At 42.0% G+C, this 23,548-nt stretch overlaps 1 protein-coding gene across 2 annotated transcripts in view; it reads right to left on the minus strand.

The window, feature by feature from the left end:
• Positions 1-23,548, minus strand: part of pex26 (peroxisomal biogenesis factor 26) — a 30,890-nt gene that overhangs the window by 4,302 nt on the left and 3,040 nt on the right. The window contains exon 7 of one of the 2 annotated variants that reach the window (XR_016113667.1): positions 22,196-22,261. The gene's annotated coding sequence lies outside the window, so the exon portion shown is untranslated. Of the gene's footprint in view, positions 1-22,195; positions 22,262-22,466; positions 22,825-23,548 lie in introns of those variants that run through there. The other variant, XR_016113668.1, reaches the window with a different exon arrangement.

A 23,548-nucleotide genomic window follows, 5' to 3' on the forward strand; every position in this document is an offset into this window, starting at 1 on the left:
GCTAGCAATATATTTGCTATGTATTAGCTAGCTACCTAGCTGGCTATCTATTTGCTTTCCATTTTCCATCTATTAGCTAGCTACCTAGCTAGCAATATATTTGCTATGTATTAGCTAGCTACCTAGCTGGCTATCTATTTGCTTTCCATTTTCTATCTATTAGCTAGCTACCTAGCTGGCAATATATTTGCTATGTATTAGCTAGCTACCTAGCTGGCTATCTATTTGCTATCAATTTTATATCTATTAGCTAGCTACCTAGCTGGCAATATATTTGCTATGTATTAGCTAGCTACCTAGCTGACTATCTATTTGCTTTCCATTTTCTATCTATTAGCTAGCTACCTAGCTAGTAATATATTTGCTATGTATTAGCTAGCTACCTAGCTGGCAATATATTTGCTATGTATTAGCTAGCTACCTAGCTGACTATCTATTTGCTTTCCATTTTCTATCTATTAGCTAGCTACCTAGCTAGTAATATATTTGCTATGTATTAGCTAGCTACCTAGCTGGCTATCTATTTGCTTTCCATTTTCCATTTATTAGCTAGCTACCTAGCTGGCAATATATTTGCTATGTATTAGCTAGCTACGTAGCTGACTATCTATTTGCTATCCATTTTCCATCTATTAGCTAGCTACCTAGTTGGCAATATATTTGCTATGTATTAGCTAGCTATCTATTTGCTTTCCATTTTCTATCTATTAGCTAGCTACCTAGCTGGCAATATATTTGCTATGTATTAGCTAGCTACCTAGCTGGCTATCTATTTGCTTTCCATTTTCTATCTATTAGCTAGCTACCTAGCTGGCTATCTATTTGTTATCAATTTTCGATCTATTAGTTAGCTACCTAGCTGGCTATCTATTTGCTTTCCATTTTCTATCTATTAGCTAGCTACCTAGCTGGCAATATATTTGCTATGTATTAGCTAGCTACCTAGCTGGCTATCTATTTGATTTCCATTTTCCATCTATTAGCTAGCTACCTAGCTGCCAATATATTTGTTATCCATTTTTGATCTATTAGTTAGCTACCGAGCTGGCTATCTATTTGCTTTCCATTTTCTATCTATTAGCTAGCTACCTAGCTGGCAATATATTTGCTATGTATTAGCTAGCTACCTAGCTGGCTATCTGTTTGTGATCCATTTGCTGTCTATTAGCTATCTGTCTAGCTAGCTAGCCATGCATCTGGCTAGTTATTAGCTATATGGCTATCTAGCTAGTTTGCTAACTGTCTGGCTGGCTATCTATTAGCTATTTGAGTTACTTCCGGGTTGAGTGAACGATGGCGCGTGTGGCTGCCGCTTCTCACTTGCAGAAAAACCAATCCTGTGACTGTAAAGTGACCTTGAGAGTTTTGAAAGGCGCTTAGAAATGATTTTTTTTTTTTTAATTATTATTATTGTTATTATTATTATTATTAACTCATCACACAAAGCCATGGAACGCAAATGGAAACGGGTGGTGAGGTGGAGGGAGTTCCCCACCCGATGCCTTTGGAATGTTTTGGCTATTCCCAAAGTCATCATTCAAAGTCAATTGGCGGGACAACGAAGGGGGGGGGGGGGACAGATCGCAACATCCGGATTTGACTTTTCGCCATCTGGTCTGGCGATGTGGAACACAAGAGGGGTTTTCTTCTCGACGTCGAGGACCCCCCCCCCACACATCGCTCCCCTAAGCGCCTCCCCCTTCTTGCACGCTACCTCAACCATTAAGTGTGTATACAAGCGTGACATCCAGCAGCTTGTGTGCTTAAATCCCAAGAAATATTCTCCGGAATTGTTCGATTCTTTGTGGGGATTCAAGCTAGGGATGAAGTCATCAAGCGACATATGCGTGTGACATCATCACCCCCCCCCCCCCCACATCGTATATTGAAGTAAGCGCTTGTTCGAACCAACGACTGGATTCGATGCGCTCCAAAACAGGCACAAAGCCACGTTTGGCGGGTCTGAAAAACCCTGAACGTCTGGATTCATGTTATGTAACTGCAATTGAGGGTGGGCGGGTTCCGCTACCCCCCCCCCCCCCCCGCCCCCCATAACGGGGTGGACAAGGTCGCCTGTTGCAAGTGTGTGTTGGGTCATACATGAAACAAGGAAAGGGGAAAAAAAATTCTGGCCAAGAGGTTCGGTGGTGGCAGCTGTTGACAACTGGAAGCAGATGATAGGCCGAGGCCTATTTAAGGGGATAATCCATCAGGGAATATGATGTTTACTGTATTTTCGGGTGTATAAGGCACACCCAAAAGCCTTCATTTTGTTCAAAAGAAGACCCTGCGCCTTATACGCTGGTGCGCCTTATATATAAAATACACCATTCGTTGGGGGTGCGTCTTATACTCCGGTGCGACTTAGAAATGGGAAAAAGTTTGAAAATACACGATTCGTTGGCGGTGCGCCTTATACAGGTAACATCCGACTTACAACCTGCTCGACTTATGACCACCCATACTTACGACCACAACCTCCAGACCCTATTTTTAACATTTCAAGAGGGGGGGGGGTGTGAGCCTCCGAGTCTCTATTCAACATTTTGAATTGATTTCGAGTTACGACCATTTTGACTTACGACCGTTTGGACGGAATGGAACTCGGTCGTAAGTCGGATGTTACCTGTATATGGAAAACGTTTGAAAATACACCATTCATTGGTGGTGCGCCTTTTTTTATGGAAAAACATTTGAAAATAAACAATTCGTTAGGGGTGCGCCTTATAGTCCAGTGCACCTTATACATGGGAAAAGTTTGAAAATACATCATTCGTTGGGGGTGCGTCTTATACTCCGGTGCGACTTAGAAATGGGAAAAAGTTTGAAAATACACCATTCGTTGGCGGTGCGCCTTATACAGGTAACATCCGACTTACAACCTGCTCGACTTATGACCACCCATACTTACGACCACGACCTCCAGACCCTATTTTTAACATTTTAAGAGGGGGGGGGGTTGTGAGCCTCCGAGTCTCTATTCAACATTTTGAATGGATTTCGAGTTACGACCATTTTGACTTACGACCGTTTGGACGGAATGGAACTCGGTTGTAAGTCGGATGTTACCTGTATATGGAAAACGTTTGAAAATACACCATTCATTGGTGGTGTGCCTTTTTTTATGGAAAAACATTTGAAAATAAACGATTCGTTAGGGGTGCGCCTTATAGTCCAGTGCACCTTATACATGGGAAAAGTTTGAAAATACATCATTCGTTGGGGGTGCGTCTTATACTCCGGTGCGACTTAGAAATGGGAAAAAGTTTGAAAATACACGATTCGTTGGCGGTGCGCCTTATACAGGTAACATCCGACTTACAACCTGCTCGACTTATGACCACCCATACTTACGACCACAACCTCCAGACCCTGAGGGGGCGGGGGGTTGTGAGCCTCCGAGTCTCTATTCAACATTTTGAATGGATTTCAAGTTACGACCATTTTGACATACGACCGTTTGGTCAGAATGGAACTCGGTCGCAAGTCGGATGTTACCTGTATATGGAAAACGTTTGAAAATACACCATTCATTGGTGGTGTGCCTTTTTTTATGGAAAAACATTTGAAAATAAACGATTCGTTAGGGGTGCGCCTTATAGTCCAGTGCACCTTATACATGGGAAAAGTTTGAAAATACATCATTCGTTGGGGGTGCGTCTTATACTCCGGTGCGACTTAGAAATGGGAAAAAGTTTGAAAATACACGATTCGTTGGCGGTGCGCCTTATACAGGTAACATCCGACTTACAACCTGCTCGACTTATGACCACCCATACTTACGACCACGACCTCCAGACCCTATTTTTAACATTTTAAGAAGGGGGGGGGGGGGGTTGTGAGCCTCCGAGTCTCTATTCAACATTTTGAATGGATTTCAAGTTACGACCATTTTGACTTACGACCGTTTGGTCAGAATGGAACTCGGTCGCAAGTCGGATGTTACCTGTATATGGAAAACGTTTGAAAATACACCATTCATTGGTGGTGCGCCTTTTTTTATGGAAAAACATTTGAAAATAAACGATTCGTTAGGGGTGCGCCTTATAGTCCAGTGCACCTTATACATGGGAAAAGTTTGAAAATACATCATTCGTTGGGGGTGCGTCTTATACTCCGGTGCGATTTAGAAATGGGAAAAGTTTGGAAAATACACCATTCGTTGGCGGTGCGCCTTATGCAGGTAACATCCGACTTACAACCTGCTCGACTTATGACCACCCATACTTACGACCACAACCTCCAGACCCTATTTTTAACATTTCAAGAGGGGGGGGGGGGGGGTGTGAGCCTCCGAGTCTCTATTCAACATTTTGAATTGATTTCGAGTTACGACCATTTTGACTTACGACCGTTTGGTCAGAATGGAACTCGGTCGCAAGTCGGATGTTACCTGTATATGGAAAACGTTTGAAAGTACACCATTCATTGGGGTGTGCCTTATACTCTGGTGTGCGTTATACAGCAGAAAATATGTTAGTAGCAAAGTGTAACAGGGGAAGCTGTGCAAATTTGTGGAGTGTTGATCAACAGACGGCAAGACGGTCACGCGTCAAGGGTGACGAGATGCGGTACCGGGTACACCCCCACCGATCCCCGCCTCCCCCTTCTTAAAAGGGCCTTATTGTTCCGCAAATAGTTTTGCTTTCTTGGTGCATCCGCTTCCCGTCGCGCACGCGGCAACGTTTCCACTGTTGCACGCTTACATTACCCCCCGCGCCCCCTGAGAGAAAAAGCAGAGGAAATGGGGAGGGGGGGGTATTTGGGGGGGGGGGGGTTGCTGGCAATTTGAAGGCTTTCAAAGGATCTCTCTGGCCGGGCGATATACCGCTGATACAAACGGGGCAACGAGAGATTGTGTCTGGGAGTCGCTCGCTATTTTCCTGTGTGTCGTGCATGCTAACCGGGTGGCTTCCAGCAAATAGACTCCCCCCCAAAAATTAGGCGACATTGTGCTTGATTGAATCTCGCGGTGAGATAGACCCTCACATGGTGTTATGAGGAGTTATTATTGGCTAAGCTAAACCTGGGTTAAAAAGATAGCGCCCCCCCCCCCTCCCTAGCCCCCCATTGACTATTCCGGAATGTACAGTAGCATTCCGCAAGTGGGACAAGCACCAACAGACTGCGCCTATCTGCAGGAAATGCCGGGAAAATTTTGGCATGATGACATCACGCTGAGGTTATCAGAACTACAAGAGGAGGGGGGGGGGGTATAATGAGGAGGGGGGGGGGTGATAAAAATGAACATTTTTTTTTTTTTTTTTTGTGTTCAAGTGACATAAGCACGAGCCCGACAAAGTGGTCCGATTTTCGCACAACGGCGCGATTATTCCTATTTAGCCGTCACATATCAGATTTCTCCAGATTAATTTGGTGCTATGGGTGTAGCAGCGTTTAGATCCCACCCATAGCCACAAATCCAGTTTGACAGGAAGACTCACCCCCTAAAAAAAAACAAAAAAATGGAGGGAAAACATACGGGGTGTCAATTAAATAACGAGCTTGACGGACCAGATAAAGATGTTTTGTTTTGAGGTCGATCAAGCGGATCGTGACGGCATTCCCACGAAAACCAATTCCCACGTTGGCTTTCGGGCATGGAACAATATAGGGATCGTCAATTTTTCCCAGTAAAGTCCCCCCTCCCAAAAAAAAAAAAAGTTTGAGACGATAAAACTGCTGCTGTGAGAAAGAAAAGGTCGCAGCGCCTGTATGTCGTGGAGCTACGAGGGTCCGATCGGTCGCAGGCCAGAGCTTCCCAGGACCGGGAGCACCTCCCCTGGGGAGGAAGGCCGAGGAAAGTTCCGGCGGTCCGACCTCAGCATATAAGGACAAAATGTCCGACGACCCGAAACGCCTCATAGTCGCTTGCGATACAGTGATACCTTGGTTTACAAACTTAATTAGTTCCCGGAAAGTGTGTGTAAGGTGAAAAGTGTGTATTCCAAACATTAATTTCACATAGGAAAGCATTAAAATGAGAATAATCCGTTCCCAGGTCCCCATCATACATAATTTTCTCCAAAATAAGCCATAAAACGACACAAAATATACATTATTTTATGTATATAAATGTGCTATGATATTGTAATTAAATAAATAAACTACTGTACAGTAATAAAGTTGTTTTATATACCTTTGTGATGGTCGTTGATGGCTTGATGAAATGGAGTGGAGTTGCCGTGCTTTCTAGGCGATCATATTACCCAGTTCCTCATCAATTGTTGTCTGAATTTTACCCAGTTCCTCATCAGTTGTTTTCTGTTTAGCTGGGTTGATAGCTTTTTGCATAAAGTGTCGCAAGGAGCTCTGGGTTGTACATCTTGGAAGTTGTGATATTGCAACAGCAACAGATGCAGGCAGACATACTAGAAACTTCATTCATAGCTGGTTCCCTTGCTTGTCTTTTCTCTTGAAATTGTACAGATGGCTTGTACGGGTTATTTGTGGAGCCTGATTGATGGGATATTTTAACCTTGCAGTCGACAATCTACAATTTCACTGTGTTTTCTATCAATTTTCTCAATCTCGCTCTATGTCGTCTGCCTATCCATTTTTTATATGCAGCTCTGTGTTTCTGTAACCCCTTCCCCCTCCCTCCATCTTGACCAATCACGTGCCGCTTTAACCGAAGACTGGTGGCGGGGAATAGTGGGTGAAAAAAAAGTTGGGTGTCATATTCCAGCTCGTTATCAAACGACACATCACTCATTGTGGCGTTCCGTGTGTTTCCCGAAAAATAGTTTGTATGCCAAGATTATATTGTCGCAAATTTAACGTTTGTAAGGTGAAAAGTTCGTTAACTAAAGTGTTTGTAAGCTGGGGTATCACTGTACTTCTGAAAAGAAGTCGGTTAGGGTTAGGGTGATTTTTTTTTTGGGGGGGGGGTACTCTATGAGGTTTAGATCTGGGTGGAAATTTTTAAAACGTCTGCTTTATTCTCAAGAAAATACGGAGGTGGATTAGGGGCTTTATAGGGGGGGGGGGGTAACAGAGTCTGGGTGGGGTTTACTTGTGCACCGACAACCTCTGATGTCTTTGTTTCCAATCCTTACGCAATAGCCGCTAACAGGAAGTCATTCGGACAGATGTTATAGTTGGAAATGCGAACCAGGACTGGGCGCTCTCGGTCGGGATTCCCACTGTCCAGCGAGGAAACGAAAGGCACAGGGAGGATTTTTTTTTTTTTTTTTTTTAATGCCAAGCCTGGCCGAGACATCAAATACTGAACGGTGGGAAAAGGAAACAAATAAAACAAAAAGTGATGACGGCGCAAAAACAACAAAAAAATGGACAAGAAACACATACGAGATGCAGGATTGCAAAGCGCCCTTGATAAAAAAACTCCAAGAACCAAGACAAGTGCGCCGAAAATCCAACTGAACCCTCCGCACCCTGCCCACCACCTTTTCCTGAGAGGTATCATTTAGATTAAGAAATTAGATTAGCCTTTGTTAGTGTCCTCCATACTTATTTGTCATGCCTTTTTTTTAATGAAAATAATAATACATTTAATTTCGAAGTGCCTTTCAAAACTCTCAAGTACACTTTACAGTCATGATACTAGTGCAGCGTGTTCTACCGGAGACAAATTCCTTGTGTGTTCTACATACTTGGCTAATAAAGATAATTCTGATTCACGTGTGTTGACCTGACGTGAAGTGGGGGCGGGTGGATGTGATGGTGGGGTGGGGGGGGGGGGTAAACACTCTTAAAGAATGTGTGAAATGTGCAGCGTGGGAGGAAAGCTTCCATCCATGTGGCAGTGAACTCGACGCGAAAAGCTGCCAAGGCTCTCAAGGTGCGGCCGCTCTCACTCTTGTTGTCAGAGGGGGCGGGGCATGGGAAGGGGGGGGGGGGTCGTCTAAGTTCACTCTGGAGCATGAAAATTAACTTTAACTCATTCCCTGCCAGACGAAGTGCAAAAATGTGTCCACTCCAGTGCCAAGGTTTTTGTCATTGTCACTCAAATTCCAGCACACACAGCATATTGAGTTCGAGGACGAAAAACAAATTCAATACAGCGTTAGAAACCTTAGACTCTCTTTTTTTCAACAGAAATAAACAGTTAATTCCTAAGTTATATGGGCCTGGAGTTATTTGAGCTTGAAATGGGGGCGGCTGTATTAAATAACTATACATATTGGTTTATATAGCGCTTTAACAACAGCCGAAGCTGGAACAATGCACTAACATGGAAAAAGGGGAAATGCTGCCCCCTTGTGGAATAGAAAATGTATTGCCAGAGGCCATGGCCATCGATTTATCGGCACCCAAGCATGAAAAAAAACAAAACCCGGGAATGGCGCTCTCCGTCATTTTTAATTCACTCAACCCGGAAGTAACTCAAATAGATAGAAAGTCAACTAGCTAGCTAATAGATAGCCAATATATAGCTAGTTAATAGATAGTTAAGATTGTTGACATGGATTGAGAAAGAAAGTTAGCCAATAGATAGGTAGTAGCTAGCTAGCGAGATAGCCACCTAGATAGCGAGACATCTTATATATATAACAGACAGAAAATATATTGGTTTATATGGCGCGTTATTTTGTAATAATACATTTCAGTGCCGTTCAAAACTCTCAAGATCACTTTACAATCACAGGATAAGTTTTTCTGTGGGTGAGCAGTGGCAGCCACACGCGCCAGCGTTCACTCACCCGGAAGTAACTCAAATAGATAGAAAGCTAGCTAGCTAATAAATAGCCAATATATAGGTAGTTAATAGATAGCTAAGATTGTTGACATGGATTGAGATAGAAAGTTAGCCAATAGATATCTAGTAGGCAGCTAGCTAGCTAGGTAGCCACCGACATAGCTAGACATCTTATAGATAACAGATAGAAAATACATTGGTTTGTATGGCGCGTTATTTTGTAATAATACATTTCATTTAAAAGTGCCGTTCAAAACTCTCAAGGTCACAGGATAAGTTTTTTTCTGTGGGTGAGCAGTGGCAGCCACACACGCCAGCGTTCACTCACCCCGGAAGTAACTCAAATCGATAGAAAGCTAGCTAGCTAATAAATAGCCAATATATAGGTAGTTAATAGATAGCTAAGATTGTTGACATGGATTGAGATAGAAAGTTAGCCAATAGATATCTAGTAGCTAGCTAGCTAGGTAGCCACCGACATAGCTAGACAACTTATAGATAACAGATAGAAAATACATTGGTTTATATGGCGCGTTATTTTGTAATAATACATTTCATTTAAAAGTGCCGTTCAAAACTCTCAAGATCACAGGATAAGTTTTTCTGTGGGTGAGCAGTGGCAGCCACACGCACCAGCGTTCACTCACCCCGGAAGTAACTCAAATCGATAGAAAGCTAGCTAGCTAATAAATAGCCAATATATAGGTAGTTAATAGATAGCTAAGATTGTTGACATGGATTGAGATAGAAAGTTAGCCAATAGATATCTAGTAGCTAGCTAGCTAGGTAGCCACCGACATAGCTAGACAACTTATAGATAACAGATAGAAAATACATTGGTTTATATGGCGCGTTATTTTGTAATAATACATTTCATTTAAAAGTGCCGTTCAAAACTCTCAAGGTCACAGGATAAGTTTTTTTCTGTGGGTAAGCAGTGGCAGCCACACGCACCAGCGTTCACTCACCCCGGAAGTAACTCAAATCGATAGAAAGCTAGCTAGCTAATAAATAGCCAATATATAGGTAGTTAATAGATAGCTAAGATTGTTGACATGGATTGAGATAGAAAGTTAGCCAATAGATAGCTTGCTAGCTAGCTAGCTACGTAGCCACCGACATAGCTAGACATCTTATAGATAACAGATAGAAAATACATTGGTTTATATGGCGCGTTATTTTGTAATAATACATTTCATTTAAAAGTGCCGTTCAAAACTCTCAAGGTCACTTTACAGTCACAGGATAAGTTTTTCTGTGGGTGAGCAGTGGCAGCCACACGCGCCAGCGTTCACTCACCCTGGAAGTAACTCAAATAGATAGAACGCTAGCTAGCTAATAAATAGCCAATATATAGGTAGTTAATAGATAGCTAAGATTGTTGACATGGATTGAGATAGAAAGTTAGCCTATAGATATCTAGTAGCTAGCTAGGTAGGTAGCCACCGACATAGCTAGACAGCTTATAGATAACAAATAGATAGAACATATTTTGGTTTATGTAGCGCTGAAGCTGGAACAAAGCGCTAACAGATAACAGCTAATAGATAGCTAATAATAATACAGTGTAGGAAGCGCTTTCCAACTTTTTTGCATCGATGAAGACGTGCGACTTTTTTACAAAAAAAAAAATGCAAGCGTGTCGCAGGCGTGACTGAATAGCCAGGCTGGATTCTTTCGCGACATACCTCGCGCCTCCCCGCTGACAGACGGCGTGGCGTGGGAACCACGTCCACATCCGAGCCGATTGTTAAGCCGGTAAATAATTGCGCAATCGGATGTTTGTCTACTTAGCGATGGGTTAGCAACTTTCCCAAAAGCATCATTTGATTTAATGCTGACTCACTATTTTTTTTTGGGGGGGGTCTTATCCACCCTCACGCAAGACCCCGAGTTCAATTTGGCAGCATCCTTAACGACTGCTAGCGACACCCGTTTGGAAAGATAGCGTGGACGGGCACGTGCTAACACGTCCGACGCCGCCGCGCCTTCTCAGGTTTTCCCACCGAGGATTTTATTTTCACAACCTGGGCAGATATGATCAAACGAGTCAATATGCTAGCTTGAAGATGCAATGTGTGCAGAACATTTTTGCTACGCATCTTATTAGCTTTTTTTTTTTTTTAGCAATTTGTTGCTAGCACGATTAAAAAAAAAGCCGCAACCATTTTTGCAGAAGGAACAAAAACGCAAATGGGATAAATGTACTAATAAACTGGTTAACTCACGCAAACTTTCGCTAAAAAAGCAGACAAAGCGAAAAAAAAAAAACACCGGATGGAGGCGTGGCCTAAAGTTAACATACTTGTCAATCATATCTGCTAGCCCGATTATTAAAACAAGTGAGATGCGTGACAGGCAGGTTGAGAATAAACGACTTGGCACAGATCGTGGCGTTTTAGGAATTGCTTTAAAAAACAGTCGCTTGAAAAATATATCGGACGCTCAGCGCGATCGTAAAATAGGGTTTGGTATCTGCGCCAGTTTGAGGACCACCTGAACTTCTTTCCGAAAGCGTTTTAATGGCCGACTGTGACTACAGCACAGTGGGCTGTGAGGTCTTTGAAATGTTTCTTCTTCTTCTTCACTTTTAATAAAAGTAATAAAAATAATAATAATCATCATCATCATTGTCATAATAATAATCATAATAATAATAATAATTTCATTGATAAGCGCCGTTCAAAAATGCCAAGGTCACTTTACAGTCACAGGATAAGTTTGTCTGTGGATGAGCAGCGGCAGCCACACGTGCCAGGGTTCATTCAACACGGAAGTAACTCAAATAGATAAAAGCTAGCTCGCTAGCTAATAGGTAGAGGATAATAATAATAATAATAATAATACATTTCATTTATAAATGCCGTTCAAAACTGTCAAGGTCACTTTACAGTCACAGGATACGTTTTTATGTGGGTGAGCAGCGGCAGCCACACGTGCCAGGGTTCATTCAACCCGGAAGTAACTCAAATAGATAAAAGCTAGCTCGCTAGCTAATAGGTAGAGGATAATAATAATAGTAATAATAATACATTTCATTTATAAATGCCGTTCAAAACTGTCAAGGTCACTTTACAGTCACAGGATAAGTTTTTATGTGGGTGAGCAGCGGCAGCCACACGTGCCAGCGTTCACTCAACCCGGAAGTAACTCAAATAGATAGAAAGTTAGCTAGCTAGCTAATAGGTAGATGATAATAATAATAATAATAATAATACATTTCATTTATAAGCGCCGTTCAAAAATGCCAAGGTCACTTTACAGTCACAGGATAAGTTTGTCTGTGGGTGAGCAGCGGCAGCCACACGTGCCAGCGTTCATTCAACCCGGAAGTAACTCAAATAGATAAAAGCTAGCTCGCTAGCTAATAGGTAGATGATAATAATAATAATAATAATACATTTCATTTATAAATTCCGTTCAAAACTGTCAAGGTCACTTTACAGTCACAGGATAAGTTTTTATGTGGGTGAGCAGCGGCAGCCACACGTGCCAGCGTTCACTCAACCCGGAAGTAACTCAAATAGATAGAAAGCTTGCTAGCTAGCTAAGAGGTAGATAATAATAACAATTATTATTATTATTATTATTATCCATTTCATTTATAAGCGCCGTTCAAAACTTTCAAGGTCAATTTACAGTCACAGGATAAGTTTTTCTGCGGGTGAGCAGCGGCAGCCACACGTGCCAGCGTTCACTCAACCCGGAAGTAACTCAAATAGATAGAAAGCTAGCTAGCTAGCTAATAATAATATTACATTTCATTTATAAGCGCCGTTCAAAATGTCAAGTTCACTTTACAGTCACAGGATAAGCTTGTCTGTGGGTGAGCAGCGGCAGCCACACGCGCCAGCGTTCACTAAACCCGGATGTAACTCAAATAGAAAGAAACCAAGCTAGCTAGGTAATAAGTAGTTCATAAAAATAAAAATAATACATTGTATTTATAAGAGCCTTTCAAAACGCTCCAGGGTAGAAGCTCAGAGGTAGCTAGCTAGATAGCTAGCCAGATAGCTAACAGATAGCAAATAGATTAGTGTTGATTTCTTCATTCTAAACTCCGTCAATGTCGACTGTTGATATAGTTTTACTCCCATCCCATCAATCAAAGTGGGCAAAAGGGCGCCGTGACGCAGCGTTCTACGGCGGCGGATTGTAGCCCACATCAAACAGGACCGCCCCCCCCCCCACACACACACTCCATATCGTGTTTCATTCGAGTTGAGGCTCTTCATTCATTCGGGACTTTTACAGGCGGACGGGCTCCCCTTTCCATGCCCCCCCCCAACGACCCCCCTACGACCCCCACAATCCTCGCCTCATGGGCTTGGAAAAACCCCATCTGACTCGCATGGCCCCGTCTCCACTTGTGTGTTCCGTTTGGCCCGCGACGCCAGCTGTGGAGGAGGCCCAATTACCCACCGCTGCCGCTGGACCCGGATGATGTCATCAACTCCCCCCCCCCCCCGGTTCCTCCACCGTAACAGGCCGCAGATGAGAACGGGCCTAACGAGAAGCATATAAGGAATCGCATTATGGGGCCATTAAGACGTTCCTCGTATGAGGAATGGCGGCACGGCTAAAAAAAAAGCTACCGGGACTTTATAATTAAGATGGCGAAAATTGGATTGGCCTTTATTAGTCTTGCAGCGGAGACATTTCACCGTAGCAAAGTTATGAAAGGAAGAAGTCGAAAAAACAAAATAAAGGAGCTGCTGTAAAGGCAGCCACTGTCACGGTGTCATCTAAATGTTGAAAGCAAGCACTTTTCTGCACCCTCTTTGTTGTATTAAGCAGTTCTAGATGAAACAGGAGAGGATCAACACTTCTTTTTATTTATCTCGCGATCTAGCTATGTAGCTGGCTATCTGGTTGGCTGGCTAGCTATCTCGCTAGCTATATTGGCTGTCTAGCTGGCTATCTATCTAGCTACCTACTTGCTATGTATTGGCTATCTGGCTGGCTACCTTGCTAGCTATCTATTAGCTATATGGCTATCAATGGCTCGCTATCTAGCTGGCTATTTATTAGCTATCTCGCAAGCTCTCTATTAGCTATATGGTTGTCTAGCTAGCTAGCTAGCTATCTACTTGTTATTGATTGGCTATCTGGCTGGCTATCACGCTAGGTTTCTATTAGCTACATAGCTATCTAGATGGGGAGCTATCTATTAGCTAGCTAGCTCGCTTTCTATCTTTTTGAGTTACTTCCGGGTTGAGTGAACGCTGGCTCGTGTGCTGATGCGCACCCACAGAAAAACTAAGCCTGTGACTGTAAAGAGATCGTGAGAGTTTTGAAAGGCGCTTATAAATGAAATGTATTATTATTATCAATATGATTATTATTATTAGTAGTAGTAGTAGTATCAAAGCGTCCTTTTCACCAGTGGATCAGGGATGTCATGGTGAAAAGTGCACGGCTGCTACAAGCTAAATGTTGAAAGCAAACACAAAGCTATAGCATCCATTGACGAAAAGAGATTGTCATACATCTCATTTTCTCACGTAAATCCGCTTCAATTCCAAGCCGCGACATTTCCACATACGAGCTAACGTCGCGGCCTTCCGAGTGGAACCTATTCAACCGGTTGACAACAGTGGCGGCAATTTTGTGGCTCGTTTTCAGGTGATAAATACCAAAATGGCCGACATTTGCATTGATTTGTTTTTACATAAATTTGGACATGGCTGAACTGCTTCATGTCATAAAGAGGGTACAGCAAGTGCTGAAGAATGAATGACTGTGTCTGTGTTGTAATATTATTTGTTATTTAGTTTTTTTTTGTTTCCTTTCATAAGTTTGCTGTTATGTTACTTCCGGGTAGAGTGAACGCTGGCCCGAATGGCTGCCGCTGCTCACCCACACACAAAAAAAAAAAAAAAAATCCTGTGACTGTGAAGTGTCCTTAAGAGTTTTGAAAGGCGCTTAGAAATTAAATGTATTATTATCATTATTATTATTTAATTAAGTATGCGAGATAATCTGCTATGAGAAGGTGACATTAGCTCCATGGTTGGAATAGATCAAAAACGGTGCTGGCATATTCGTGATGCTGAAAAGGCGCGTTCTCAACACAGTCTCCTCTTTGATAAAAGTTATAGCAAAAAAATGCCATTTAAATGCTTGTTTCTCAAGGCTTAGGACCAAAGAACAATCACACCCATGACGAGCCATCGGTGCAAAGGTCAACATTCCAGATATCGTCCGTAATTGCCCAAAAAGACACAATTTAATCGCTTAGCTTAGCATTTAGCTTCCCACGCTTGCGGTTTGGAACACAATTGCAGCCGGCGAGACGGCAAATGAGTTCAATTCAGGCTCCGCCGCTTACATGCGCTAGGCTAGGCTAGCCTAGCCTTGAGCGCAAATACCTGCGTGATGGCATACCACGCTCTTCCGGTCGACGTGACACTCCCGAGAAGAGGCCGTTGAAGGTGACGTACAATTATTCTCACGCGCTCGGGCGCTATGCCGCCAGATGCCTGCGTGTCAAAAGAGGACGCCGGGCGAGCCTGCGGGGCTGCCATAAAATCAACTCGAGAAGGTTTCCGGCTAGCGTCCGTCAAACATCAGAAGTGGAGAAATAAGAGACACCCCTTTAATAATAATAATAATAATAATAATAATACATTACATTACATTTATAAGTGCCTTTCAAAACTCTCAAGGTCACTTTACAGTCACAGGATAAGTTTTTCAGTGGGTGAGCAGTGGCAGCCACATGTGTCAACGTTCACTCAACCTAGAAGTACCTAAAAAAAAAGAAAGCTAGCGACCTAATAGATAGTTAATAATAATAATAATAATAATAATAATAATAATAATGATAATATGCATTTATAAGCGCCTTTCAAAACTCTCAAGGTCACTTTACAGTCACAGGATAAGTTTTTCAGTGGGTGGGCTGCGTGTAAATCAGATAGAAAGCTATCTATCTAGCTAATAGATAGCTAATAATAATAATAATAATAATAATACAGTAAAGTCTCGTTATATCGATATCGGATATATCGATAGTCCTGGTTATATCGATACTATTTCTATGCACGCACGGAGAAAATTACATGCAAACAGGGTCGGATATATCGATAGTCCCGGTTATATCGATATTTTTTCGGACTCCCTTGAATATCGATATAACAAGACTTTACTGTAATAATAATTTGCATTTATAAGCACTTTTCAAAACTCTCAAGGTCACTTTACAGTCACAGGATAAGTTTTTCAGTGGGTGGGCTGCGTGTAAATCAGATAGAAAGCTAGCTAGGTAGCTAATAGATAGCTAATAACAATAATAGCAATAATAATAATAATATATTTCATTTATAAGCGCCTTTCACAACTCTCAAGGTCACTTTACAGTCACAGGATAAGTTTTTCAGTGGGTGAGCAGTGGCAGCCACATGTGTCAACGTTCACTCAACCTAGAAGTACCTAAAAAAAAAAAGAAAGCTAGCTACCTAATAGATAGTTAATAATAAATAATAATAATAATAATAATAATAATAATAATGATAATATGCATTTATAAGCGCCTTTCAAAACTCTCAAGGTCACTTTACAGTCACAGGATAAGTTTTTCAGTGGGTGGGCTGCGTGTAAATCAGATAGAAAGCTATCTATCTAGCTAATAGATAGCTAATAATAATAATAATAATAATAATACAGTAAAGTCTCGTTATATCGATATCGGATATATCGATAGTCCCGGTTATATCGATACTATTTCTATGCACGCACGGAGAAAATTACATGCAAACAGGGTCGGATATATCGATAGTCCCGGTTATATCGATATTTTTTCGGACTCCCTTGAATATCGATATAATGAGACTTTACTGTAATAATAATTTGCATTTATAAGCACTTTTCAAAACTCTCAAGGTCACTTTACAGTCACAGGATAAGTTTTTCAGTGGGTGGGCTGCGTGTAAATCAGATAGAAAGCTAGCTATCTAGCTAATAGATAGCTAATAATAATAATAGCAATAATAATAATAATATATTTCATTTATAAGCGCCTTTCACAACTCTCAAGGTCACTTTACAGTCACAGGATAAGTTTTTCAGTGGGTGAGCAGTGGCAGCCACATGTGCCAACGTTCACTCAACCTAGAAGTACCTAAAAAAAAAGAAAGCTAGCTACCTAATAGATAGCTAATAATAATAATAATAATAATAATAATAATAATAATGATAATATGCATTTATAAGTGCCTTTCAAAACTCTCAAGGTCACTTTACAGTCACAGGATAAGTTTTTCAGTGGGTGGGCTGCGTGTAAATCAGATAGAAAGCTAGCTATCTAGCTAATAGATAGCTAATAACAATAATAATAATAATAATAATAAATAATAATAATAACATATACATTGTATTCATAAGTACCTTTCAAAACTCTCAAGGGCATAGCTAACAGATAGCTAGCTAGATTGCTAGCCAGCCAGCCAGATAGCTAATAGTTAGCAAATAGATCAGTATTTATTTTTAATCAATCCATTCATCGATTCTGGTGAACTCATTCAGCTAAGAGAGATGTTACATAATTGTATGCTTCTCGCGGGACGTTTGGGGGAAGCCCCTCGTTTCTGTTCCAGCAAGTTGCGTAAAAAAAAAGAAAGAAAGAAATAAAGTGCACATTTTGGCTAAGCGGCAGACTCTCGACGGCGTCCAATGAAAAACCTTGATTGTTTTTGTTTTAGGAGAATGAATGCCAACTTGTCATGAAGTAAATGTGGAGATACACGCTTGCTTTTATTGAACAAAACAGTCTGCGGCTAGATGGATGCATGGCTTGAGGAACCCGCGATGAGAAGAAAGGAGCGTCAGAGCAGAGTGCCGATGCGTATGTGGATATGTCGCGGCTTGGAATTGAAGCGGATTTACAGTACATAGGATAGATGTGAGACAAGCTCTTTTAATCAATGGATGCTCCAGCTTCGTGTTTGCTTTCAACATTTCGCTTATAGTAAACGTGCACATTTCACCATGATGTCCCTGATCCACTGGCGGAAAGGACGCTTTGATCCTCTCCTCTTTCATCTAGAACCGCTTCATGTAACAAAGAGGGTACAGAACGTGTTTAAGAATGAATGACTGTATCTATGTGTTTCCATATTATTTGTTATTTAGTTTTTTGTTGTTGTTCTGACTTCAAGATGGTGCCGCGACAGTGGCTGCCTTTGCAGCAGCTCCCGTTTTTTTTTTTTTTTTCTACTTCTTTCCTTTCATGACTTTGCTGCTGTGAAATGTCAATTTCTCCACTGTCAGATGAATAAACGCAAATCCAATTCACTCCAAAAGTCAGCTATGCATGTATTTTGTTGTTGTTTTTTTTTCACTAAAAGTGATGATCATGGGTCTACAATGAAACACGGCGCATGAAATGCCAATCCCCCCCCCTGACATGACATCAGCCCGAAAACATGCAAACAAAGTCCAGAAAGCATGACCAGCATGTGCAAACAGCACGACTCCATCAAAGCACTTTATCAGCCCGCCCGTCACGAGAAGATCACCCCCCCCCCACCCTCCATTTTGTCAGCGCATCTCCCGGAGAACATTCCACCCACCTCAACCTAGTGCTGGATTTTCCCACAGAACCCTAAACCCGATGAATGAGAGCGGATCATTGTTTGGTCGCCATCCCCGGCAACTTCCCGGCGGAGGAATGCTTGAGGAATGCCGGCGGCGGCTACCTGGCATTAGAGGGTCTTTTGTGTGGGAACGTGAAGGAGGTCAGAGAGCTTGGACGATGGCCGCTCCGCCTCGACCAACGTACATCGCGTATTAGCGAATAGATCGTTAATACCTAGCGAATAGATAGCTAAAACCTAGTGAATAGATAGCTGAATAGCTAGCTGGCTATATAGCTAATGGATACGGTAGCTAGCTAAATAGCTAATAGCTAGCTGGCTATATAGCTAATGGATACGGTAGCTAGCTAAATAGCTAATAGCCAGCTAGATAACAAGATAGCCAGCTAATTGATTTTTAAGATGTCTTGAATGAGGTCAACTGAAAATGCATAGCTGATGGATCTGCTCAATTAATAATAATAATAATAATAATAATAATAATAATAGTAATAGTAATAATAGTAGTAGTAATAATTGTAATAATTGGATTGAATTTGCCTTTATTAGTCTCACAGTGGAGAAATTCATACTTCATTAATAATAATAATAGTAGTAATAATTTTAATAATACTTAATTACTACTTCATTAATAATAATAATAATAATAATAATAATAATAATACAATTCATTTATGAGCACCGTTCAAAACTTTCAAGGTCACTTTACAGTCACAGGATCAGTTTTTTTCTGTGGGTGAGCAGCGGCAGCCACACGTGCCAGCGTTCACTCGACCCGGAAGTAACTCAAATAGATAGAAAGCTAGCTAGCTACTAATCAATAGCTAGCTTATAGATAGCTAAGATTGTTGACATTGATGGTGCCCAATCACTTTTTTTAGAACAGGCTAAAAATGTTGAGGCCAATTCGAACACATCCGATTTGTCACCGGGTACTACGGCTACTAGCTAGGCGCGGAATTTAAAGGGATGGTTGTTTTTAACTCATTCAATGCCATTGTCGAATTGATTCTGGAATTGAAAAGCATGATGTGGAGCATCATTCCTGAATTTGTTCAGGTTTTTGCTTTTCTACACGATAAAGCACTGGTCAGACCTCTGGCAATGTCTTTTTCCTCCCACGAGGGAGCAGCATTTGCCTTTTGTACAGCCGCCCCCATTTCAAGCTCAGTTAACTCCAGACACATCTAACCTAGGAATTAACACTTTTTTTCTGATGAAAGAAGAGAGTCGAAAGTTTCTTATGCTACATTGAAAGACGTAGACTTATAGGGCCATTCCGGAATTTGTTCCGAGTTTTGTTTTTTCATGCTAGGGTGCCGATAAAGTATTGGTCATGGCCTCTGGCAATGTTTTTTTTTTCTTCTTTTCCACAAGGGGGCAGTATATCCCTTTTATTCTGTGTTCGCGTTTTGTTCCAGCTTCAGCTGTTGTGAAAGCGATACATAAACCAATATGTATGTATTGCATTGTATTTTGTACAGCTGCCCCCATTTCAAGCTCAGATAACTCCAGACCCACTTAATTTTGGAATTAACTATTTTTTCAGATAAAATGAGCAAGTCTATGTTTTTTTTACGCTGATTTGAATGTTTATGGCCAAGAGAGCCCACCAGCGCCTGTACTTCCTCCGCAAGCTCAAAAGAGTTGGAGCCCCGACCCCCATCACGACCTCCTTCTACCGCGGTACCATAGAGAGCATCCTGACCAGCTGTATCACTGTGTGGTACGGCGCCTGCACCGTGTCCTGCCGTAAGACTCTGCAGCGCATCGTGAGGACAGCTGAGAAGATCATCAGTGTCTCTCTCCCCCCCCTTCAGGACATCTACAACACCCGCCTCACCCGCAGAGCCATCCGGATCGCTGGCGATCCCACCCACCCCTCCCACAGCCTCTTCAGCCTGCTGCCATCGGGTCGGAGACTGCGGAGTCTCCGAGCCAAGACCAGCAGGCTCAAGGACAGTTTCTGCCACCAGGCAGTCCGGAGACTCAACTCCCTCCCAGCCCTGCCCAGCCTGCCCCTTCCCACTGCCACACTCACCGAACTCTGAGTACACGCTACATGCTGTACGATCATCCTGAACTCTATTTTTTTTGTTATTTCTCATTAGACAAGACCTCACTTCAACCCTTTCTAGTTGTTTGTTTTGCAATTACGACATTACGTCACTTTATGTACGTCACTTCCTCACTTTACATATGTCACTACCTCACTTTACATACGTCACTACCTCACTTTCCATACGACACTACCTCACTTTACATACAGAAATTACATGTATTGTCTGTTGTCAATTGTATGTCTTTTTTAGCCACGTTATAAGTGCCTTGCATGTCTTGCACGCTGGGTCCGAGAGGACATTAATTTCATCTGTGCTGTATGTCATGCATATTAGCATATTTGACAATAAAGCTGACTTTGACTTTGACTTTATGTAGTCCTAAAACTCAATATTCTGTGGCTACTGGAATTCGAGTGACAATGACAAAAACCCTGGCACTGGTGTGGACACATTTTTGCACGTCTGGCAGTGAATGAGTTAATCAAGCACTAAATATGGCTATCTTGCTATTTGTTATCTAGCTAGATAGCCATTAGTCATACGGCTACCTACCTATCTATTAGCTATCTATTGGATATCTATTAGCTATCAATTAGCTACCTAGCCATCTATTTGAGTTACTTCCTGGTTGAGTGAACGCTGGCGCGTGTGGCTGCTGCTGCTAACCCACAAAAACAAATTTATCCTGTGACTATAAAGTGACCTTGAGAGTTTTGAAAGCCGCTTAGAAATCAAATGTATTATTATTATAAATTGAAATACGAAAAACTGAATACACCCTGGCGCTGTCTACTATCTCTGTCACTGCTTTATTTCCGCCCTCCTTTCAATCTCATAAAATTCCAGACCCATAAATTAACTTTTTTTTGATAAAAGAAGATAGTCTAAAGTTTCTTACGCTGCGCTCAATGTTTATATAATCCTAAAACTCAATATCCTATGGTTCCTGCAATTTGAGTGAAAATGACAAAAACCCTGGCACGGGAGTGGACATATTTTTTGCACATCGCCTGGCAGTGAATGAGTTAAAATATCGTGTTGTGTGATGAACCACATAATGAAAATGCAGTTTTTTTTTTTTAACATTTTTTGTTTATTTTTCAACAAGACACGCACTGGGTGGTGGTTTTGCGCTTACACGATCCGAAATGCCAATGTGAATTTTGGCCTGGAGGTACAATTGCCCTCACTCCTCCTTATAGGACGTGCGCCAGGTCGGGATTTATTATGATACGTTCCGATCGTGTTCGGATGAGTCTTCCTCGTGACAAGTCACAACCAGACGATGTGTTTTGTTTTGTCTTTAACGACTTTTTTTTTCTCCCCAACCCCCCCACCATGGGAACGAAACGCCGAGGGCAGACAAGCGGTGCAGCGCGGGCAGGTGGTGCAAAGGTTTCAAAATGGCTGTTAGGACAGGAAGCAATTTCCCAGTAACCCGAGCGGCCGGGCTTCAAAATACATGCAGTGTACTTGCCGACATGACGATAAGGAGCGCAGATAAGACTGAAGTGTAACGACAACGGGTGGGCCACGGTGAATAAGGAAGAGTTTGGAATGGGGGGCACTCATTCAACCTTGGACGACTTAACTGTCTGCTCAGCGGTTTTTTTTTTTCAGCAGTAAACATACATCATGGAATTGCAGCGATAGTCGGCCAAATGTCGCGTCACGCTCCAAACCAAACCGCCGCCTCGCATCACTTTTTTTTTCTTTTCCCTCCCTCCCCCTCACAACAAAAGTCACCACAGGACACGTGTAATTTACGACACCAAGAAAAAATGGCAGCGACAAAACAACAGTCTACGGTTTTTCATATTTTTCCGGTATCAAACAGCTAGCAAAATGCGAAACACGACTTTGAAAACACTGACCTTGATGAACATCGAGGGCTTTTCTTTTTGGAAGGCGTGTGTCGCCGGAAGGGATACGTCGCTGGCCTAAATGGGCATCGAGAAGATATAATTCAGTCATTTGTGACTACATAACAGCAGAAAGTGAAAGCAGTGCTTTTATGATTCTTTATTAACATGAAAGGGAAGGCATAAAAGCCCCCGACCAACACTACCGGATGTCGCCATGGCTTCCAAAACAGTCATACAGATAAAAGTAGTTATCTTGGAATATTGACAATAAAGTTAACAGTTCACACTGAGCTCGTGCCAATTTTATTTTATATGGCTTTTCCCAAAAAAAGAATAAATGAATGACTCGCTGTGGGGTGGTGACAGAGCCAGAATGTAGCAAGCTAATATAGCAAGCTAAATAGCGAATATAGCGAGCTAATTTAGCAAGCTAGCGTCGCGAGCTAACGTGGCAAGCTAACGTTTTTTTTTTTGTGCTCGTTTTCTTAAAAGTTGCTTGTTCTGTAGCCACAATGGGACACAAGTCTTCTTGGGCCGGTCCCAAGCCCGGATAAATACAGAGGGTTGTGTCAGGAAGGGTATCCGACGTAAAAGCTTGGCCAAAACAAACATGCATATCATACCTCTGAAGAGAAAAGCTGAAAGAAAAAGAAGTTTCTTAAAAGCATAACGTGAAAGCAGTGCTTTTATGATTCCTTATCAACATTAAAGAGAAGGCATAAAAGCATCCGACCAACAAGACCGGATGTCACCGTAGTTTCCAAAACAGTCGTGTAGATAAAAGTAGTTAACTTGGAATATTGACAAGATGGTAAACGTTTCACATTGAGCTCGTGCCCATTTTATTTTATTTGGCTTTTCCCGTAAAGAATAAACAAATGACTCACTGTGGAGTGATAACAAAGCTAGTACGTCGCGGGCTAACGTCACGGGCTTCTGAGTGCAACATATGCAATCGGTTGACAACAAATGGCGGCCATTTTGTGGCTCGTTTTCTTTAATCAACAATTAGGTGACTTCTAACAAAATGGCCACCATTTGCATAGATTTGTTTGTACGTAAATTTCGACATGGCTGTCTTAAATTAACATTGCAAGATAATCTGCAATGAGAAGGTGACATCAACTCGATGGTTGGATTAAATCAAAAAGCCACACCAACATGATGGCGGCTCTGTTTGAGGCAGTTTTCCCCCCTCCCTGTGCTGTTCCAATATTAAGCAGGAATATTGATGACGCTAGTGAAATGTCCGGAATGCGGCGCAAGAAGGGGGAGATGGAGGGATATTTCTGAAAGCCAACACTCTGAAAAAAAAAAAAAGTTCCTTTTCTCCAGTGCAAGCTCACCTAGCAACAGGCTAAA

This window comes from Hippocampus bargibanti, linkage group LG22 (assembly GCF_051943395.1).
Source record: "Hippocampus bargibanti isolate YZ-2025 linkage group LG22, ASM5194339v1, whole genome shotgun sequence".
In the NCBI taxonomy this organism is placed as follows: Eukaryota; Metazoa; Chordata; class Actinopteri; order Syngnathiformes; family Syngnathidae; genus Hippocampus; species Hippocampus bargibanti.